The 20483-nt window shown below is 43.0% G+C and overlaps 1 long non-coding RNA gene across 1 annotated transcript in view; it reads left to right on the top strand.

Moving 5' to 3' along the window:
- Nucleotides 1–20096, top strand: part of LOC134470716 (uncharacterized) — a 50640-nt gene extending 30544 nt beyond the window's left edge. The window contains exons 3-4 of the long non-coding RNA XR_010039828.1: nt 3791–3904; nt 18700–20096. This is a non-coding gene — a long non-coding RNA (uncharacterized LOC134470716). The remainder of the gene's footprint in view (nt 1–3790; nt 3905–18699) is intronic.
- The last annotated feature ends 387 nt before the right edge of the window (nt 20097–20483 follow it).

Below are 20483 nucleotides of genomic sequence, written 5' to 3'. Positions count from 1 at the left end.
TGGATTAATTGAGCAGAAAAGGAGTTTGTTCAGTGGATGCTGAACAGCTCCGTCATCAGTGAATGTCTCAGTGTTCAAATGTACTACTTGAATTTGTCTAATGAGAGGACCACCGTCACCACCAGTAAGCCCCTATGTCTCCCGCCTTCTCAGAGTCCTGTGCATACCAGCAAGGCAAGCTGTAGCCACCACAATTCCTGAATGTGACTACTTTAGCTCTGTCAGCACCTGATGGAGGCCCAAGAAGGACAATCTTGAAGACTAGCTCATCAGTAGCTCAAAATAATGTACAAATACATCCTTGCTCCAACTCTTCCAATTCATGGAGCCCCAGGTGGGAAGCTCCTCAGTCCAGTTCCCTACAGCCCCCTGCTCCCTGGTGAGCACTGTCTGGTTGTGTTCATGGGCCTCCCCCTGTAGTCAAATATCTTCATATTCCTTAAGGAATGATCGCTCCCAGCGTGCTATCCCCTTGGGTCTCTTTTTCTCTTTTCATTGGCCTCTAGTGGAGATGTCTGTCTTTGAATCTAGCCAGTATGAAATGATCAGACCTTCCTCCTATCCTACATGTAGCACCTTTCAGCATGAACAGATTCTGAGTACTGTTGGAAGCCATGAGGCCCCATGGAGAAGGTGGTTCTGAGATGAAACGTGAAGGATAGCTTGACTTTTCACAGATAAGGACAGGGTGGAGGAGAGAGGAGATCAGGGCCACTCTGTGAGTCTTGATGAAACATGGCTGCTCCCCAGTCAAATGCAGATCATGTCCAAACCAGCAAAGTGTCCACGTGATTCTCCCTCTCTCCTTTTTTCCTCTCCCTTTTCCTCCCTCTTTTCCTTCTTTTCTTTTTCCCTTCTTTTCTCACTCCTTTCTGCCTTCCCTCCCTCTTTTTAATCCTTGATATCATTTTTTTTTTTTGTCTTTTTGAGACAGGATCTCACTATGTAGTTCAGGCTGGTCTTGGGCTCACTTTGTAGCTCAGGCTGGTCTTGAACTTGCAAATGATTCTCCTGCCTCAGCCTTCCAAGAGCTGGAATGCACAACCATGCTTGGTTTTTCCTAGATAACTTTTATTGATATCCAGTTGCAGACATACATTCTGCTTCTTTCTAGCTTTAAATCCAGAGCAAAGTCTCACTTCCTTAAATCCTCCTCCAAATTGTTGACATAAAGTCTTTTGTAACACATTCCTAGAGAGATGCCCTATGGTCCCCTGACTGTGTGTTCTCATTACAAGTCAGCAGCCAGCTCTAACTGTGGGTGTGCATAGTCTTTGGCTAGAGGTCATCAACACTCCCTTTCATCACTCATAGCCCAAAAGCTTTCATGCTTTCTGGCTGTTTGGAATGTTTTACCCTATATCTTCACCTTCCTAGCCCCTCTTTATCTTTTTGAGATCATAATGGTTCCCAAGGTATAATCCTTACTCCTAACTCAAATGAAGATGGTTTTCAAGACCTTCTCTATTAGGTCCTTGCTGCTTGGATCTAATGTTGGTCTTTAGGACTCCTCCCTGCCCCACTTCTCTTTTTCTCCTCTTTCATTTTTTTCTGACATTCTTTCTATGTAGTACAGGTTAGCCTTGAACTTGCTTTGTAACACAATTTGATTTTGAATTCATGATCCTCTTGTCTCAGCCTCTGGAGTATAGGCATGGGCCACCTTGCCTGCTGACAGGCTTGGTTTTGCTGCAGTAACAAATGGCCCCGCAAGTCCAGTGGCTCTTAACAATAGTTGTTGGTTTTAACTTCTGTGGTTGGCAGTGACCCTGCTCTATGTCACCTCCACTCTGGATTTGACAGATGGAAGATCCATTAAGTGGAACATCACCAGTCTCATGGTAGACAGAAGAAAAGACAGTGAGAAATGTACTGGCTCTTGAATCTGCTAGAAAGCCACACATGTCAGCTCCATGGGCACATTAGTGGCCAAAATGAGTCACATGGCCATTGCTGAGTTCAACAGAGTGGAGATATAAAATCTTGCAGAAGGAAATTCAGAATATTTGGCAAACAATATTAAAATCAATCACAGAAATCATTTAAAGTTCAGTTATGAACAATAACAGCAATGCTAATGCAAAGCTTCCAGGTCATTTTCAGTTCTTTACATAAATTTATCTATGTTATCCTCATAACAACCCATATAGAACTATGATTCCGCACTTTACAAATGGGGAGACTGAGGCTCTAAGCAATTAAGTTTCAGGCCCCATATTGCAGATATTCAGTGGATCCACCAGGATACTGCAGCTGTGGTGGCGGGAACAGGTTGGAGGACTAGGAAGGAGCCCTGCATGATGTTCCTGTCTCCAGCTGCATGCCTGAAGCTCTTTCCTCCTCCTGCTGTTCCTCATTGACTTTCTCCTTTGCCCCGGGCTCTGTGGGGCCCCGCCCTTCCCATAGCTCTTACTCAGCTCTCCAGCTGAAAATCCTGTGTTTAGGACCTGCTGAACACCATAAAAATGTCAATTAAGTTGATTTAAAAATGCTTTCAGTCTGATTAACAACACAGTGTTCGTGCTGGTGCAGCTAGACGGGGATAAGAATAAATAATATGAATATTAAAAGGGTTCTGGTGTCATTAATTATCAATTATATGTTATCCTCACTTCCACCACTGTTTTGGCTGTTTGGGATGCCTTCCTCCCAGGAAAGAAAAATCCTTACTAAAAGTACAAAGTTTGGCTTTGTCACCAGTTGTGAAGAAATAATGCAGGCATTGTAGCCTTGTCCCCCGCCACCAGACTTGGGGTTCTTGCAACCTCACGCCTGTCTGTATCACTAGCAGTCTAATGGCAGTGTGAACCCAGTGGTGTGGGCTGTAATTCAGTTCAGCGTGATCACTAATGAGTGGTGTATGAACAAATGAATGAAAATAAAGTTTGAGTTTATGCTGCTGTGTACCTCACAGTATGAGTCTGGGTTCTGCTGTCCCTTAAGCTCTCTGACCCCAAATATGCCATTTAACTTTAATCTTTGAGTGTTGATTTCTTCTCCTGGAGATGAGACTAACAGTGTCTGCTTCACAGGCTGCAAATATTAAAAGAGTTGATGCCTGTTAGAGCGCTAGGCTGGTAGGAAGTGCTCAGTGAATATTGGCCACCTCTGTCTTCATTCATCATTGTTTTAATTGTAATTGCAATTCCGCAGTGAAGGAATGTATGGGTTCTCCATTTTATGCCCTCCGAGGATATTCTGGAGTCACTGAAAATGATGTTTGCACAGAAGTTTTAATAAAAAGATAAAACTTTTTTTTTTAAATTTTAAAGAGGCAGATTGCAGAATTTCATCTGCTTTAGGATTATGGTAATGTTAAAACAGACAAAAACTGAAAGGAGATGATTCAGACATTACTGATGATTTTTTCCTAGGTGGTGGAGTTATTATGTTTGGTATATTTTCTATGGGTTTTAATTTTTTACAATAAGCATGCTTTTTTAATTATGAAAATTTCCCCACAAACACACAAGTAGAAAAATGATTATTATGAACATTTAACCTACCACTTAGATTTAATGATTACCAACGTTTTGCCTTATTTTGTCATCTTTTTTCCTTTGGGGTAAAATATTTTGATTATTGACTTTAGGATATTTTATTCCTAAATATTTTAGTCTATCTCTAAAAAAAGAATGGGTATTTTTCAACCTATCGACAGTATCATGATCGCATCTGATAAAATTAAGAACATTCTCTTGAAGTCATCTAAAATACGGTTCATATCCAAATTTGCCCACTTGTCCTGAAGAATGTTTTGTTTATTTGTTCACACCATGATTCAATCAAGGATCATATACTGCATTTGGCTGCCATGTGTTCTACGAGCAACTTGTAACTCTGATTCCAGATTGATGGACATCTGCCCCTTTTGTCCACTGCATTGACCTACGGAAGAGACCAGGTCAGTACCTCCACTGACTCTCTCAGCTTCTGCATTTGCCTTTTCTTCATGGTTGCGCTGCTTTTATAACATGAGAAGAATCTTTATTTCAGACAGAGTTTCACTATGTAGTTCAGGCTGGCCTTGAACTCACTATGTAGCCCAGGCTGGTCTTGAACTCATGGCAATCCTCCTGCTTCAGTCTCCCAACTGCTGGGACTGTAAGTGTGCACCATCATGCCAGCCAAGAGGGAGTTTATAACAAATAACAACTCTGCCGCTCTTGTCTCTTTCCCAGCTGTGTGAGCATAACTACACTTTCCACATGCCAGGGATTGTTCACTGTATTTTTACTCTTTAATGCTCACAATAAGCCTTTGATATAAATACTGTTTTTATCAATAATGAAAATGAAACACACAAGTAAAACAGTCTGCCAAAGTCATAGATGAGCTATTCTGCTTTCAAATCAGTGCGTATTACAGAATCACCTTGCCATATCCAGAGAGGGTAAAGATGCTCCAAAGCGCAGGAAACTGGGGAGCCCACTCTGGCTTCCCTGGGGGATTATGGTGAAAACTGACTGAGGAAGCATTTCCTGCACCGCCCAGGAGAGGGCTGGAGACAAGTAATGGAGCTCTGTGCACTGTGTTTGAATCTATCTGCAGAGCTTGGAGCTGATCTCAGTGACGTAAGGGCTTCCTCTTCTTTTCTTTCTCCTACTCCTAGGAGGTTGAAAGGGTCCCTAAGGAGCTTGGACTTTTCCTTCACTGGACTTGAAAAACCAAGGTCAGCTATTTACATGCAAGGGTATCTCACACTAAAAAAGCAGCCTTTAGAACGGGATCTCATTTGAGAACCTCCATAGCCTCTCCATAGCGCCTAAAGCCGTAGGGACACATGGCTTTAGCAACTGGTGCATTCCTGGGTCATCTTTCATGAGCATCCTGGAGAAGCCTGGAAGTTATATGGTGTGCTCTGCAGAAGAACCAACAATGAAACTTTAAGCACTTGTGTCCTTAGCTCAGCATAATTTTGCTGTGCACAGCTGTGTATTTTTGCCCATAGTTTTGAAAATACTTGGTGATGTAGAAGAACTGGCTTTAAGGGGAGAGGAAGACCTGGCTTCTGAAGGGGGAAAGTGTCAAGACAATGAGAAGAGAGACAGACAAATTCAGGATTGCCCAGAAGTGTGTTTTGGGCAGCAGCAAGGCAGGAAGAGCCCCACACCCTGAGGCAGAGGGAGGCACACGCTTTAAGATACACAGAGGTGGGCTGTGACTAACTGGAATGGACCTGAGCATTCTTAAAAATTATTAACTGTGAAGTATCAGAAATCAAATAGTCCCAGTGTATTGGAAACCAAAAATTGAATTCAGTCAACCAAGTGCTGTAATCTTCTTTCTAGTCTTTCTCACAATCCAAACAGTTGTATTTGTAATCCCATTGAGACATTATTGGAATCGCTGCTGGTCGATTCCAATCTACCACCACCAATGCAACCTATGGTGAGAGTAAAAACACAAAGGCGTATTCCAAGTTAAGGGCAGCCCAGGGGCCTTAAGTCCATTTCCCATGAGGACATATGGACAAAGCCCTCGATCCTAGGCCTCTCCCAGCATTTATTATCTTGTGAAGAAAGGGAAGGGTCCCTTAGGGATGACTGATAGTCAGGATGTTGGGGATTACTGAGTAACTTGAGCTGGCTGGCCAGGTGCAAGGATTGTCATCTCTGTAATTTGCAGAGATAAAGACATGCAGAAGGATCAACTTACATAACCTGATTAAGGTAGCAGTAGAGTTGTTTTGGGGGGCTACTGCTTCCCTGGGGAGTCATAGCCTCTTATCTTGAGGTTCCTACCCAGCTGACATTCCTGGAGCAAATTGCTCTGCATCTCCCCAGCTCAATCTTGTAATGTGGAGAGCACCATGTGAGGAAACAGGACTGTCTGATGGCTAGACTTTGCACACTAACACCTCGGCTAGCCTTATTTGCAATGCTTAGAGCGAATTGAAGAGAGAAGGAAGTATCCTAGCCAGCTTTTCACATATCAGTATAAGGAAACGAGTTCCCAAGTAATCAAAGTCACAGCAATTGTTTTGGATCCAAAGGGAGTCACTGGAGTTGTCTCTCACATCTGTGATGGCTGCACATTAGCACCTGGGCAAGCCTTGTTTGCCATGCTCAGAGTTAATTGAAGAGAAGGAAATACCCTAGCCACCTTTTTACATATCAGTATAAGGAAATAGTTTCCAAGTATTCAAAGTCACAGTAATTGTTTTGGATTCAAAGGGAGACACTGGAGTTGTCTCCCACACCAGTGAGCATTGGTGACTAGCTAGAAACACCAAGATGACTATTAATGATTAGATTTGTCCTATAGGGTTTGGAATGCAAGTCAGGGTCACCAGGTAGGGAAGATGGTGAGAACAACCAAGATTGCAGTCAGGACAAGCCGAATCCCACACCATGCTACCTAGTTTCCCTAAGCCCAAGGGTTTGATATAATGCTGGATTTAACATTGTGAATTCTGTTTCCATTGTGAGGTTGCTGCTGAGGGATTGTGACTGTCCTGGGTTCCTGCTATCTGAAACAAAGAACTGAGCAAGACACGCAGAAGCAGAAGGGGAAGCATAAATTTATTAGACATATAATTACTGAGGGAGCCAGCCAGTAAGAAGAGCTCCTGGACCTGGTGAAGCCAGGTGTCAGTCTACATATGTGATTCTTACACACACATATGCACACACACACACCGGGGGGTGAGGGGGGAGGAGAAAGAGAGAGAGAGAGAGAGAGAGAGAGAGAGAGAGAGAGAGAGGGAGGGAGACAGGGAGACAGACAGAGAGAGAAGTTCTTTGACCTGGTAGTCCCCTTCTATCCACTGAAGGCTGGAACTTCTGTCCTTATATGGATCCTTGAGGAATTGTCATGGCATCCAAAGTCCATGGGTTGATGGGTTAAAACCACAATGCAAATGGGATTATAATTAACTACAATTAGGCTTAACTATTTGGGATACTCTATAGCACGTGTCCCAGCCTTGTCTTGGTGGAGAGAAGTGGGTGCTCTGTGGTTTCTGGAGAGCTTATCTTGGGCCTCTCAGACACCTGTAGTGCATGTCTGGGTCAGCTGTGGGCTAGCTGTCAGAACTGGGCACCCTGAGCAGTGTTTGGAAAGTTAGCTCCTTTGTCCTTTGCTTTCAGAATCCCATCTTCTAGAAATTTCTCTCTTCCTCCTGACTTAAGGTTGTGATAAGCGTTATTTCAGGGCATTGCTGATGACACTGTAAAAAGTAATGATGAAGATGTGGGAGCCCCCCTGTGGGGTGTCTTGCAGGAGTTGTAAATTTGGATATGCGGACTGGTTCAGTATGCAGCATGGGGTGCCCAGGAGAGCTGGCGTGTTCTAACACAGCCCTGCTCCAAGGCCAGGGTTGATTGGTTAAGGAGTTGGCAGCTGATGTGAGCACAGGCACTAAATCTCTGCTCTGGGATTGTAATTTGGGGAGGCAGGGGGGCCAGTCACTCACTCCTGTGAATTTAGATCTGAACTGCAAAGCAAGAAGCAGTGCTAGGGATGTTCTCTGTCCATAGAGGGAGATGGTTTGATTTGTGAATGGAGGGTGAATGTAGCCAGCAAGTGGGAGTAAAGAGAGCCAAAGAAATAAGGCCCAATTCCAGCTGCTCTTGGATCAAGCTTACTTCCCTGTGATGTGGGTTCATACACAGCATAGGAATTCATGCAGCCTAATTGATAAATTTGGAATTTTATTAGCTGAGCTCAGTGATCACTTGCATAGAGACCCCTGTTTCAGAGTACCATTGTGTGGCACTGAACTGGAAAGTTAGAGTTTTTAAAACAGAAAACCACAAAAAAAGACATTCTGATGGAAAAAGTTTAGCTAGAATCTTACATTAATTTTTGGTCCTGCTTCTTTGTTGAGCAGGTTAATTTTCTCTTGTTGGTTGTGACTCATTTTGCTTTGATTGTACTTTAAGTAGTTTTTCACTCTTCTGGGTCAAATCCAGGGCACAAAATGGTGTCAGTTATGCCATGCTATAATACCTGGGGTTTTATTCTTGAGCTCCAGGTTTGGCTTTTCTGAGCCAACTATTCTGTTGTCTTCAGCATATATTGCTTTTGGATTTGTTTCTGCAATTTATCGCTGAAGGTGTCTGCTATGGTAGGCTGTAGGACTCTTGGCAGTTCAAAGATGGGGCAGCTGGCGCGAGCCAGCTCCTTGTGCCTTCACTTCCCTTTATAGCTGAAGGCCAGCGTTGGGGCACCACCTTGCTCCAGGTATCCTCGCAAGTGGGTGACAGAATCAACACAAAACTTCAGGTTTTCTGGTTTCCTTTTCAGGGATTTTCTCACTTCTTGGATCTTCCACTTTCATATCTGGACAGCATATAATAATGACACATTAAGCCGTGATAAGCTACTATTTACTGAGTGCACACTAAGTTTAACCTTGTGTAAGATAGTTACATTGTTTGAATAGGATATTTCTATTCTCATTTTGCATAATGGAGTTTATTTTTTCATAGTGGACTTTAGAAAGGTTAAGCAACTTGTCCAAAGCCACTTAGCTAATAAGTCACATGATCAGGATTCAAGTGTAGGCACTCTGAGTTTTCAAGTTTAATCATGGTGCTCTGCTGCGTCTTTGTCTTCCAGCTCTACCAAGAGTGGTGGTGGCCACATACTGCTTTGAGCCAGGGCCCTGCTGAATCTGCAAGAAGTCCCAAGACAGCTATCATTTCCTGCATCTTGTGGCTATTGGGTGGGAAATATTGTTTTTGGACTTGTGTTATTTACCTAAGAATTTGCAGGGCTGCTTCTTGCTTAGGTAGCAAATACCTCTGCAAATATGGATGGGAAATTGGATTTGCTTACCTAGATTTGGGGCAAGCTCTGGGCCTTCTCAGGAAAGGTGTTGGTGCAATCATTTGAAGTGCAAAAGACACGGAGGATTCCACTCAGTAACCTAGTAAGAGAGCAAGGGATTCTTTTTTAAAATCAGCCTTACTGAAGTATTGCATACAAAAATAACTGCATGAGTCTAATGTATACAGTTTGCTGAGTTTGGGCATATGCATACTCCTGCAATACCATCACTACAATCAAGGTAATAAACATTTCCCGTTTGTCACGGGAAAGGATTTTTGAAATTCTCCAGAAGCTAAATAGCAAGTCTTCAGTGTTGTGGACAAAGATGGTTAACTAATGCTTCTTTCAAATTCATTAAGGGAGCAGAGGCTCATTATCTGAAAGTTTCAACCTCTGATTATCTGTGATACAAGTGTCTGGAGAAACTTGTTAAAACGTGTTTCACCAATTATCTCTTGCTATATAATGCACTACTTAGTGACTTAAAAACAACTATCTTGTTATTGAATCTTCAATTTGGCAGGGTTCAGCAGGACTATCTTTATTGGGACAGCTCAATTGAGGAGAAGAGGATTTACTTTCCAGGTGGCTCACACAGGTGGATGCTTGTTGGTTGGAGATTCTACCAAGATTCTGCTGTATGTTAAGTCTTTTCATAGGATGTAAGATGCTTGTGCTTCCTCACAACATGGTGCCTGGGATCCAGTAGTGAGTGTCCTAAGATAATTAAATGAAATCGCAGCCAGTTGTGGTGGTGCAGGCTTGTAATCTTAGCGCTGTGGAAGGCTGAAGCAGGAAGATCTCAAGTTTGAGCCCAGCCTGGACAATTTAATTATGTAGTGAGACCCTATCTTAAAAATAAAAAATAAAAAAGGGCAAGGGATACAATTCAGTGCAAAGAACCTGGGTTCATTCCCGACTACTGCCAAAAAAAAAAAAAAAAAAAAAAAGTCAAATTACATTGTGTTTTCCTGATCTCTATCTCTGCTGTGGCAGTATTGGTTGAAAAACCAAAAAAAGGTCCATTCATTTTCAAAAATTCATATACCCAGTCTTTTTTCCTCTTCTGGTTTTAGAGATCAAACCCAGACTTGACACATTCCAGGCAAGTGCTCTACCACAGAGCATATAGCCCCAGTCCCTTGGTGGGAGAAGTAGCAGGTTTCTAGAAGAACATGTGGGATGGGAAATATTTTTGTGGCCAGTTTCAGAAAATACAATCTTCCATATACAGATTCCCATGAACTCACTGTAGCTCAGCAGAATCATAATTTATGGAGACAGTGTCCACCGTCCTACATTTTAATCTCTACACAGGAACTTCTAAATGCCCCTGAATTTTGTGTCTCTTAAATTGGAGCTGAAGTGCCTTTTCCACAAGGCAGTATAAACAGAGTAGCTAGATGTAAGTGATAGAAGCTAGAAGACAGGCTTTGGTCCTGGCTGTGCCACTTGCTTCCTATATGACTTTGGACAAGTAACTTATTATTTCTGAGTTCACTTTTTCTAAAAAATTTTAGATAGCATAAAACCAAACCAAACCACAGAATAAAGCCAATCACAACAGAACAATGAAAGTGATACAGGATTTCAAAACAAGATAATAGAAAATCAACAGTGGTTACCATAATGTCTCTTATTTTCTTCAAAATAGCTGCCCATACCATCAGACATAATAAAATCAAACAAAACAGAACAGAATAAAACCAATCAAAACAGAACACTGCATAAAACAAAACAATAAAATGGAACAAAACAAAACAAAACAGTGAGAACAATATTGGATTTCAAAAACAAGACAGAAAGAAATTTCCCACATTTGCTATATTGCACATTGTTATCCTCTTAATAGATGCTCAGACTACCAGCCTTAGGCCTGCAGAGTCAATCAAACTGTACAAACATTAGGTTGTTCTGGTACCTCAGTTGCTGTCAGCTCAGCCTGTCTTCCAGACCAGCCTGTTGCTTGGGTGATAGGGTTGTGTTCTTGTTTCCCAGCCCAAATGCTCGCTGGCTCCCAGGAAGGGCTAATTGGCTTCTTGTTTAAGTTACTTACTTTTTTCCTGCTTCCTCTTCCTTTCCTCCCCCATTCTCCTCCTTTTCATCCCCTCCCCTCCTCTTCCCTTTCCCCTTCCTCCTCCCTCTCCTTCTCCTTCTCCCCCTTCTTGATCCTCCTCCTTCAGTCTCCCAGGTGCTAGGATTATAGGCATGTGCCGTTGGGCCCAGTGTCATTCTTCTTTTTTTTTTTTTTTTTGGTATCAGGAATTGAACTCAGGACCTTGCACCTGCCAGGGAGGTGCTGCTCTGCTGAGCTAAATCCCTGGGCCCACTCTTCTTATCTGTAATAATTACACAGAGCTTGGGGGACAATTCTGAGAACTGACGGTGTAATACATATTCTGGTCCTGGTGTAGAGTCAGTAGACATTATGCTTTATTTTATTATAATTATAGCTACTGTTTGTTTACTCCCTCTCAGAATTCAGGCCTACCCCCTCCCCCTTCGCTCTCTCCTCTTTCTTCTCCTCTCCTACCCCTTCTAGGGCCTCGCTGTATTGCTCAGGCTGACTTCAAACTCCGCGGTTCAAGGGATTCTTCTGCTTCAGATTCCTAAGCGGCTACAATTAGAGACACCTTCCACACCTGTTGTACATTCTGGTTTAAAGAGACTTCTGGGATCCACACTTGTAGTTACAGTTCTGGCTGCTGCCCTCTATTGGTTGTGGTTAGAATTGCAGTTCCGGGAGGGAAGCGGGAGACGCTGGCTGCTTAGGCCCTATTCACAGGGCAGAGAACCAGCCAGCCTCTGTGGGTGGGCAGTAGCGTCCTCACAATGTGTAGACTGTGAGACCGTGAGGTTCACTGCATGGAAACCAAGACCACACCCAACTCTCCCTCTTAGCTCTGGTGGGACCTTGGATAAACACTGTACCTAGGAAATGCGTCACTATTCTGAGCTTCTGTACCCACAGTCATTGCATGGCGGGGAACCACTGCCAAACGTGTGTTTACTCTGAGCTTTGGGTGACCCCCAGTATGCAGGCACCTAGCAACGGATTTGGTACATAGAGTCTGGGTGTGTTCCGCTGTCTCCAGGAGGTCCTCAGGCTCTTGCAGACAGCTGGACCTCTTTCTGTTTGAGGAGACTGCAGTCGTGGGGGGATTCAGAGGCATGGACACATTGACTTTGGCCTTGAAGACTGCTTTTTGCTTCCCTTTGGAGATGTTGCTTTAACTAAGCCGTATAATGCCTGGGAGCCTTGGACACACACAGATACACAAGGACACACCGTGATGTCTCTCCCCTGTCCCTCTCCTGCTTCTCTCTGCTCCCCAGCTACCTATGTCTCGGCCTGCAGGCAATCACTGCCCCCCATTATGTGGGTATCTTTTGTGGGTTGATGAGCATGCAGGTAATTTTTACCAGAGTAAGATGTTTTTCATTATTTTAATTTTATTTAAAATTATTTTATTTCAAATAAATTTATTTTATTGTTTATTAGTTTAATAAATATTTTTGGGAACAGTTTTAGATTTTAGAAAAATCGAAGAGATAATACAGAGAGTTCCAGAGAGTCTTCTTCTAGGTTTCCTAATGTTAGCATCTTCTACAGTTCCAGTGCATCTGTTAAATTCGAGAAATGAACATCAGTGCACTGCTTGTTAACAAAACCCCAGGGTTTGTCCTGATTTACCTGATTTCCCATTAATATTCTCTTTCTGTTCCAGAATTCAATTCAGAATCCTAGGTCTCATTTAGCACACAAGCTTTTTTATAGACAGGAATCACAGAACATCCTTTTCTCTTTTTTTCAGAGAAAAAAAAACAAGTAAAACAACCATCACAGCAAACCCACAAATATTTCACTCAATCAAGAAAGCTGTGAAGTAAGATACTACTTATTATTTATTGAAACACAATCAGTGTTATCTCCAGTGAAATCAGCTTTATCTGATTTCATTCGCACAAGCTCCCCAGTCTTGTGGGCCAGGAATCGGAGGTTCTGGAAAGCAGGGTGGCTTGAGTGCCATTACACAGCTGGGCAGAAGTGCAGAACCCCAGCCCTGGCGAGGTCTGGCAGCTCCTGCGTCAGGCTCTGGAGCCCATGTCTTGCTTCTCTCCTTGGGTAGCTTTGCCTAATGAAGAGAAATGTTCTTATGCAATTTGGAGCTGACTGCTGGACTTGGTGACAATTTATTTTGTGACTTCCTAGTACAAATGGAGTTCTTTTTTAGGAACAGTGACTGTCAGAGGGCAGAGCCAGAATTTTAATTGTCCCAAGAGGCAGCAGTGATACCAGAGTGAACACTGAGCAGGGGAGGCAGGGAACACCTGTCTTAATCCTAACCGGCCGTGTGACCTTGGGCAACCACCCAAGGTGGTTAATTAATTAATTAATAACAATGACCTCCACTTTTTGATCTCTTACGTATTAGGGCTTTGCTAATCTGACTTGCTCTTTTTAGCAGTGTTGCTAATGAGGCACAAATATCACTCCCATTTTACAGAAGAAGAAACTGAGGTTTCAGGTGTTGAGCAACTCACCCAAGACCACACAGATCAGGAGGTTTGAACCTGGCAGGAAGGTTCCACAGTGCTATTCCTACTGTGTTGATCAGGGACAAATGCACATATAACATAGACATGAGTTGTAATTAACCCCCATTTTTTATGTTGCACACATTTTTCCAATGTCTGCTTGAGGCCTTTACCATGTTGCCTCGATAGTCAGTATAGTGGTCCTCTGATATCCATAGAGGAAAGATGCAGGATGCTCCATGGTACCAAACTCCAAGGATGCTTTAGTCCAAGGATGCTTTGCATGTAACCTGTGTGTACTGCCCTATGTACTTCGTGTCATCTCTAGATTACTCATAATATCTCCTGTAATGCAAATGCCATGTAAATAATTGTTTTGTTGTATTATTTAGAGAATAATGACAAAGAAAAGGGTCTGCACACGTTCAGTGCAGTCACAGTTTTTTTCTGTGTTTTTTGTGTCCGTGGTTGGTCTTAAAGGATCAGAGGGCCGACTGTAATGTTACCAACTCTATTTTTCAGACGAAGAGATCGACTTCTCTTTTGTTCAGTGATGGAGTCATTTCCTTTTTGGCTCTATGGTTGTTCTCTGAGAACTTATTGCCTTCAGCAAAAGGGTTCAGACAGGCCTGGACTCAGAGAAAGTCAGGCAAGGGCTGGCCTGTGCCTTTTTGCTTTGGTGTCTCTGTCTCTCCACAAGAGACTGTGGCAGTACAGGAGTGGGGAAAGGTGACTGGACCAGTTCCTCCCCCAGGCCTTCCTGGAGGCTGGAGGTGCAGGCCAGGATCCCTGGTGCTCGTGAAGCCTGGGCAGGCAGCTGCCTCCTTGGCAGGGTAGGCTCCAACCCAAGGCTCCTGGTCACTGTGTGGTCTGTGAACTATGCAAGGAAGGGAAGCTCTGCCAACATGTCACCATCCAGAACCCTGTGGACACCATCTGGGATGCACTGAGCTAGAGTTCGGGCTGACCAATGGCCATCTCCTCCGCCCTGTGGCCACACCTTCCTGAGCACACACTAGGGCACTCAGCCCAGCAAGGCTGCCAGAGCACCAAGGACAGCAGCATCTCAGTGGATGGTCCTCCTAGGCCCCAAAGGGCCCCATGACATGAGAATAAGATATTACTAATGAGCATGTAGTTAAGATTTTTTGTGCCTGGGTGCTATGTTAAGTCCTTTATACCTATTGTCTTATTTAATCAACTCCTAACATGCTTTATACAGGAAGTATATACGGTACTATTATTGGTGTGGTATGTTCTATTTTTGTAAGCATTATGCTAATCATTATTATAGTTAGGGAAGCTGAGGCACAGAGAGGCTGTGTGGGCCATGTAGCTAGTAAACTTTGGGAGTAAGGTTCAAAGTCCATGTTTTTAAGCCTAACTGGAAGTCATGTGTCCTAGATCCCAATCTCTGCTCACTGATTGGTGGGAAATTCTGTTTGGTTCTTTGTTCTTTCTGGCCCTCAGTGCAGGGATTGGACCACTTTCTAAGTGTGCTCAACAATTTCAGAGTTGTGGGATGAGCTGTGGTAGGAAGGAATGGGACTGAGGAGCATTGGACTCCCCACCTCTAGCACCCCTTCCCCTTAACCTGAGATCAAAGATTCATGTTTAGATGCTTTCTGTATTAGATGCTTGCAGTATTCCTGTATATGGATTGGCTTGCAAAAGGGGTCCTGGCACTTAAGTTGGGTTTGAACAGTAGAAATTACCAATCTAGATCCTAAAAGCAGAGGAAAAGCATCAGAGAAGTTAAGCAACCTATTTAGAGAGACTCAGGAAATTAGCAACATTAAATTAAATACATTACATACAATACATTAAATTACATAATATATTGGCACAAATTGGAGGTTCTGAGAGCCATCAAAAATGGGCTCAAATACCAATAACTGACAGCAGTGTTCTTGGCAGAGTCTACTCTTAACTGGCAGACTAGGCATGTTTGCTACCACCAAGTCCCCTCAGTGGGCAGTTAACATCTTGAGTTATTTCTTTGGTGGAAGAACTTAATAACCAAGTCACCTTTCCTTTCCCTCTTCAATTCCAATCCCTTGTATGAAGGGCACGGGGCACTCAAATATCTGTTGACTCACCCAGTTATGGTGCGTACATCAGGGATATCTGTATAGTTTGGATCTTTCTGTTTGTTTGTTTGCGTTTGAGACGGTGTTTTATATGCAGTTTAGGCTGGCCCTGAACTCACTATGTACCTCAAACTGGCCTCAGACTCACAGCAAGCCTTCTGCCTTAGCCTCCCTAGTGCTAGGATTTCAAGTGTGCACCACCATACTCAGCTCACTTTGGATCTTGAATGTCCCCCAACGGCCCATGCATTGATGGTTTAGGTCTCAGCCTGTGTTGCCATTTGTGGATTAGTTGGAGCCTAGTGGAAGGAAGTTACACCATTGGGCATTGAACTTATAGCGGCTGTTGGGACCCTGGGCCCTCCTTTCCCTCTCTGTTTTTGCTTTGTAGCTGCCATGAGGTGAGCCGCCTTGACTCTCCTCTCTCTCTGTACTTTGGCTTTCTGGCTTCCATGAGATGAGCCACTTCCTCAGCCATGCACTTCTACCACAATGTGCCATCTCATCACAGACCCAAATGCAACAGGGCCAACCACTACATGTTGGAACCTTCACAGGCAGGAGCCCTGGAAACCCTTTCCTAGCCAAGTGTAGTGGTACTATAATCCCACCTGTGATCTCAAAATTTAGGAATGCTAATGCAGGAGGATAGGAAGTTTGAGGTGAGCCTGGGCAACTTAGTAAGACCCTGTCTCAAGTAAAAATAAATAAATAAATAAATAAATAAATAAATAAATAAATAAACAAGGCCAGCGATATATCCAGCCATAGAGTACTGCTGGGTTTAATTCCCAGTAATAAAAAACACAAACATAAATTCCAAAGCCAATGCCTTTCTTCCTTTAATCTTAAAGAAATAGAGAGCTGACTAACACAGTGCCCAAGGTCTATCCTCGCAGGGAATAATTTTCAAGGGGCTATCTGGCAATCTCTTCCAGAGTTTGCATCCGATGGAGGAAATTTTCATGGGTAGGAAAGAAAGTGAGGCTTGTCATAAGACATGAAAAAGAGACACATGTGGCTGTTAGTAGCTGGGTGACTTTATTTCATACCTCTAGGATTTGGTGTCTTTACCTTTGGAGAGCGGTGCTGGAGTTTGCACTACTGCAGGTAGCCTCTGTGCCTATGGAAGAGCAGGTCTCCTCTTTGGATATTGTCTGCAACCACAGGCTCATGCTCCATTCATCCCATGAAGACATGGGCCCCACAAAGCTGTTTCTGGGTCTGGGTCAGGGATGTCCTCTGGACAGAGCTGTAGAGGTCGTAAGGTCAGACTACTGCAGGCTAACTTCCCAAAGTCTCATCATAAACCCCAGAGGTGCCCAGGTAGATGGGTTAGAGTCTGATTCATGAGTCTGTGCTCTTAGGAAAGCCTTCTCAGGGAAATGTCTGGATGCCAAGGTCAGAGGTCATGTTTCCTGGTGCCCAGAATCATCAAAGCTTACTATCTCACAGCTGAAAGAGGCTACCTGCAGTAGTGAGTGTGGGCATCACTGGGGTCAGCAGTGTGGCTGAAATGGTCACGTAGAGCAGCTCTGTCCTTTACTGTGGCCAACTGGTCAGGTCAGATTCCAGAGCACTGATGGAGCCCTGTTCACAGGTGGGAAGGGGACTGACTGGCTGCTAAAGGTGAAACGCATTTTGTCTTCCTCCTCTTTGATGCCCCACAGTAAAGACATTCATGTTATGGGGGGAGGCTTGGCCATCTCTCTCCCTCTGCCCCTTTCCTTGAACCACACACCCTTTTGTTGCCCTCGCTTGACCGGGCCTTTCAGATAGTTAGGTGTTGTGGTCAGTGTTCCAGTGACAGCTCTTTTGGCACCCCTGGAGGCTCTTGACAGAAAATGCAGTGCATGCTGACAGCTTTCTGTGTTCCTCTAGGACAATGTAGGCGAGGAGGATGAGTGACCCCCAACCAATAAGAGATGAGAGGTAGCAAAATCCCCTGACTCCTTTGCCACCACAACAGCATGGGAAATGCCTACAGGTTAGAACCCACAGACTAAACCTTGGGAGATGGTGACAAAAACAGTGCTGAATTGGTGTTTCGGTTACGTAGCAATCCTAACCTTCCTGGGGTTTTCACCTGGTCTCTCCGGATCTGGTCAGACTTCTCTGGAATCTCTATAACCTCAGAGCACATGGACATACTTTACTTACAAGTAAGTGTGGACACTTACTGCAAAAGTTTTGGATCTCATTTTTTTTTGTCTCACAGCATGAAGTCTCATTAATTTTCCATAAACTTCAGTCTATCTATATAAAAAAAACCCTTGGATTAAGTCAGAATTTCTCATACAGCACTCAGAGAAATGACAGTTCTGTAAGATGGTAGCAGCTATCATCTGGAGTATCATGGATTTCACTGATGAGTTTATTTTGAAATATTGCTGGATTAAAGTACAATTTTTAACTGCAGAGTTTCTCGGATCATTTAATATAAAAATTCACCCTTCTTTTGGTGGTTTTCTGGAGACAGGATCTGTCTATGTAGTCCACGTTGGCCTCAAACTTGTGGTGATCCACCTTCATCAGTCTCCTGGGTGGTAGGATTATAGGCATATACTACTACACCCTACAAAAAGTTCACCTCAAATAAGGTATTTCTTCAAAACAGCAAACATGCCAAGCAGGATAGAATCTAAGGATGGCTCAAATTCATAGTGCTATAATTCTTTATCAAGTTCCCTTGAGAGTAGAGATATAAAGAGAAATATAATCAATGATCGGCTCATTTTAGTTCTGTCTTATAGACATAATACAGTGGTTGGTCTTTAACAACTGTGTTTAACTAGCTCAAAGCAAGTGGCAACAGTGGGATCATTTTTAAAGCAGAGTGGTAAAGGATAAGTCAATGGGATTGAAAACAGTTGAAACAAGTTGTTGCTTCAGTCCAGACTAGATATTTGTTACTTTAATGATGTTTTGGGTGATAAAACCAATTGAAAAAAAACTGATAGAGGGACTGGGGATTTAGCTCAGCGGCATAAGCACCTGCCTTGCAAGCAGGCAGTCATGAGTTCAATCCCTGGTACTGATAAAAAAAACAAAAACAACAACAACAACAAAAAACTGACAGCAAAATAGTGTTGGTTTGGACTTTCTTTTCCTTTTTTGGGCATAGTCTTGGCTGGGGTAGCTGCTATGAGCAAAGGCTTTCATCTGAAGCTCCTGAGCAGAGAAATCCTACTCAGCATCTCCAGATGTGTGTGTGGGGTGGGGTAAGGGGAGGTTGGGAGGGTTTAGTTTTGTGGCACATGATGGAAAAACTCTTACGATCTCATGTTCACAGTTAAATGTCCAGCAAAGCTCCAAGTGCCTGAGTCACTAAGGCTTTCCACGCGGGGACAATGTCCACTCGATGCGATGTGAGCTACACAGACTGACCTTCAAGTATCTTCTTCCTTTATTGAAAAGAATCCACATATGCTTAATCTACTTTTTACAAATCTGGGCATGAGTAAATTCCAAGCTCTCCTTGCCAGTAGTTTTCATCAAAAAAGAATCATATTTAAGGTCAGCATTTGATAGACAAGGATGGAAAATACAGTAGCATCATCAAACCATCGATGGGTTTAAAGCCAGTGTTCTGCAGCTTTTTTTCATAATGGCTAGGACATGGAACCAACCTAGGAGCCCATCAATGGATGAAGGGATAAAGAAGACTATGCAAAATGGATGGAACTGGAGAGATCCATGTATTAAGTAGAATAAACCAGACACAGGAAGCTGAACATGGTGTATTATGTCTCGTACATGGAAGCTAAGAAAAAAATTGGTGTGACGGGTGAGGGCAGAGGGAATAAAAAGAGATTGGATAATGGGTACCAAAACACAGACAGAAGAGATAAGTTCTGGTGTTTTTCAGGAAAGACTATTATTCACAATAAACTATTACACATTTTCTGAAATCTAGAAGGAAGGTATTTGAGAGCTCCAAATATAAGGAAATTATAATCTAGGACAGAAAAAAGAAATCATAGGGAGACAAAATGTTCATTATTGTCTTGATCTGATCAGTGCATGCTGCATGATATGTTGAAATATTAAATGCACTTTCTTTATATTTCAATTATTACATGTTAGTTAAAATAAATTCCCATGCTTGGCCCCACCCTTGGAGATTCTGATGGAATAAAATATGTGCAGACATCTGGATTTTAAAAAGTTCTACAGGTACAACTCACGTGTCCATCAATAAGAGTCTAGATACATGAAATATAGGTTACCCATACAATAGAAAGCTAACAACTTAGCAATTAAGAGTAAAAAGCTGTCAATTTATGAAGCAGCTTGGATGAAGCTTTCAGAGATCAAGTGAAAAAAGCTAGTCACTAAAGAGCACAGTGTGTCACATTTTTAGGAAGTTCAAAAGAACGCAAAAGTGTTACATAGTGTTAGAAATAAAAATTTTGGCTTCTACTGAGTGGGAGTAGAGAAATTGACAATCAAAGGGGCACAAGGACATTTTATGGGGCTGATAAAAATACTTTGTATGTTTTTTAGGTGATGGTCTATGTAGATAGATGCACATAATTTCAAAAGTTAACAAAATGAATCTTTTTCTTTTTTAGCCCCCCCCCCATCCCAAGTGCTGGGGAGCAAACACAGGGTCTCATTAGAATACACGAGGCAAATACTCTACCACTGAAGCACATCTCCTGTCCAATAAACTGAATTCTTCAGTGATATGAGGTTAATGTGTGTGATCCATACCTTATTTATTTGCTTGTTTGTTTATTGATTGGGAGAGGGTCTCACTGGGTTGCTCATACTAGTCTTGAACTCCTAAGGTCACATCCTCTTGAGAAACCAGAATTACAGGTGTGAGCCGCCAGTCTCAGTGATGATTTATGCTTCATTTAAATAAACAACTGAGCTTCCCCAAATCAGAGTCCTGCTTCCCTGCTCAGGTCCAAACTTGGTGGTCTCTACAGGAGGGAGGGGCCTGACCCAGCTCAGCACAGCCGAAGTCTCTGAGAACAGCACATTTCCACATTCTCAGATTTGTATCTCACAGTCCCCCATTTTCATTTAGCTTTCAGAAATCCTCCTACCTTTTTTCTGTCTTTGGGG

Source organism: Cavia porcellus, unplaced genomic scaffold, assembly GCF_034190915.1.
Source record: "Cavia porcellus strain 051 isolate PalLab524CR breed Dunkin Hartley unplaced genomic scaffold, mCavPor4.1 scaffold_16, whole genome shotgun sequence".
Classification (NCBI taxonomy): domain Eukaryota; kingdom Metazoa; phylum Chordata; class Mammalia; order Rodentia; family Caviidae; genus Cavia; species Cavia porcellus.
The sequence above is the reverse complement of the archived record's forward strand: the minus strand, read 5'-3'. Positions and strand labels throughout refer to the sequence as shown.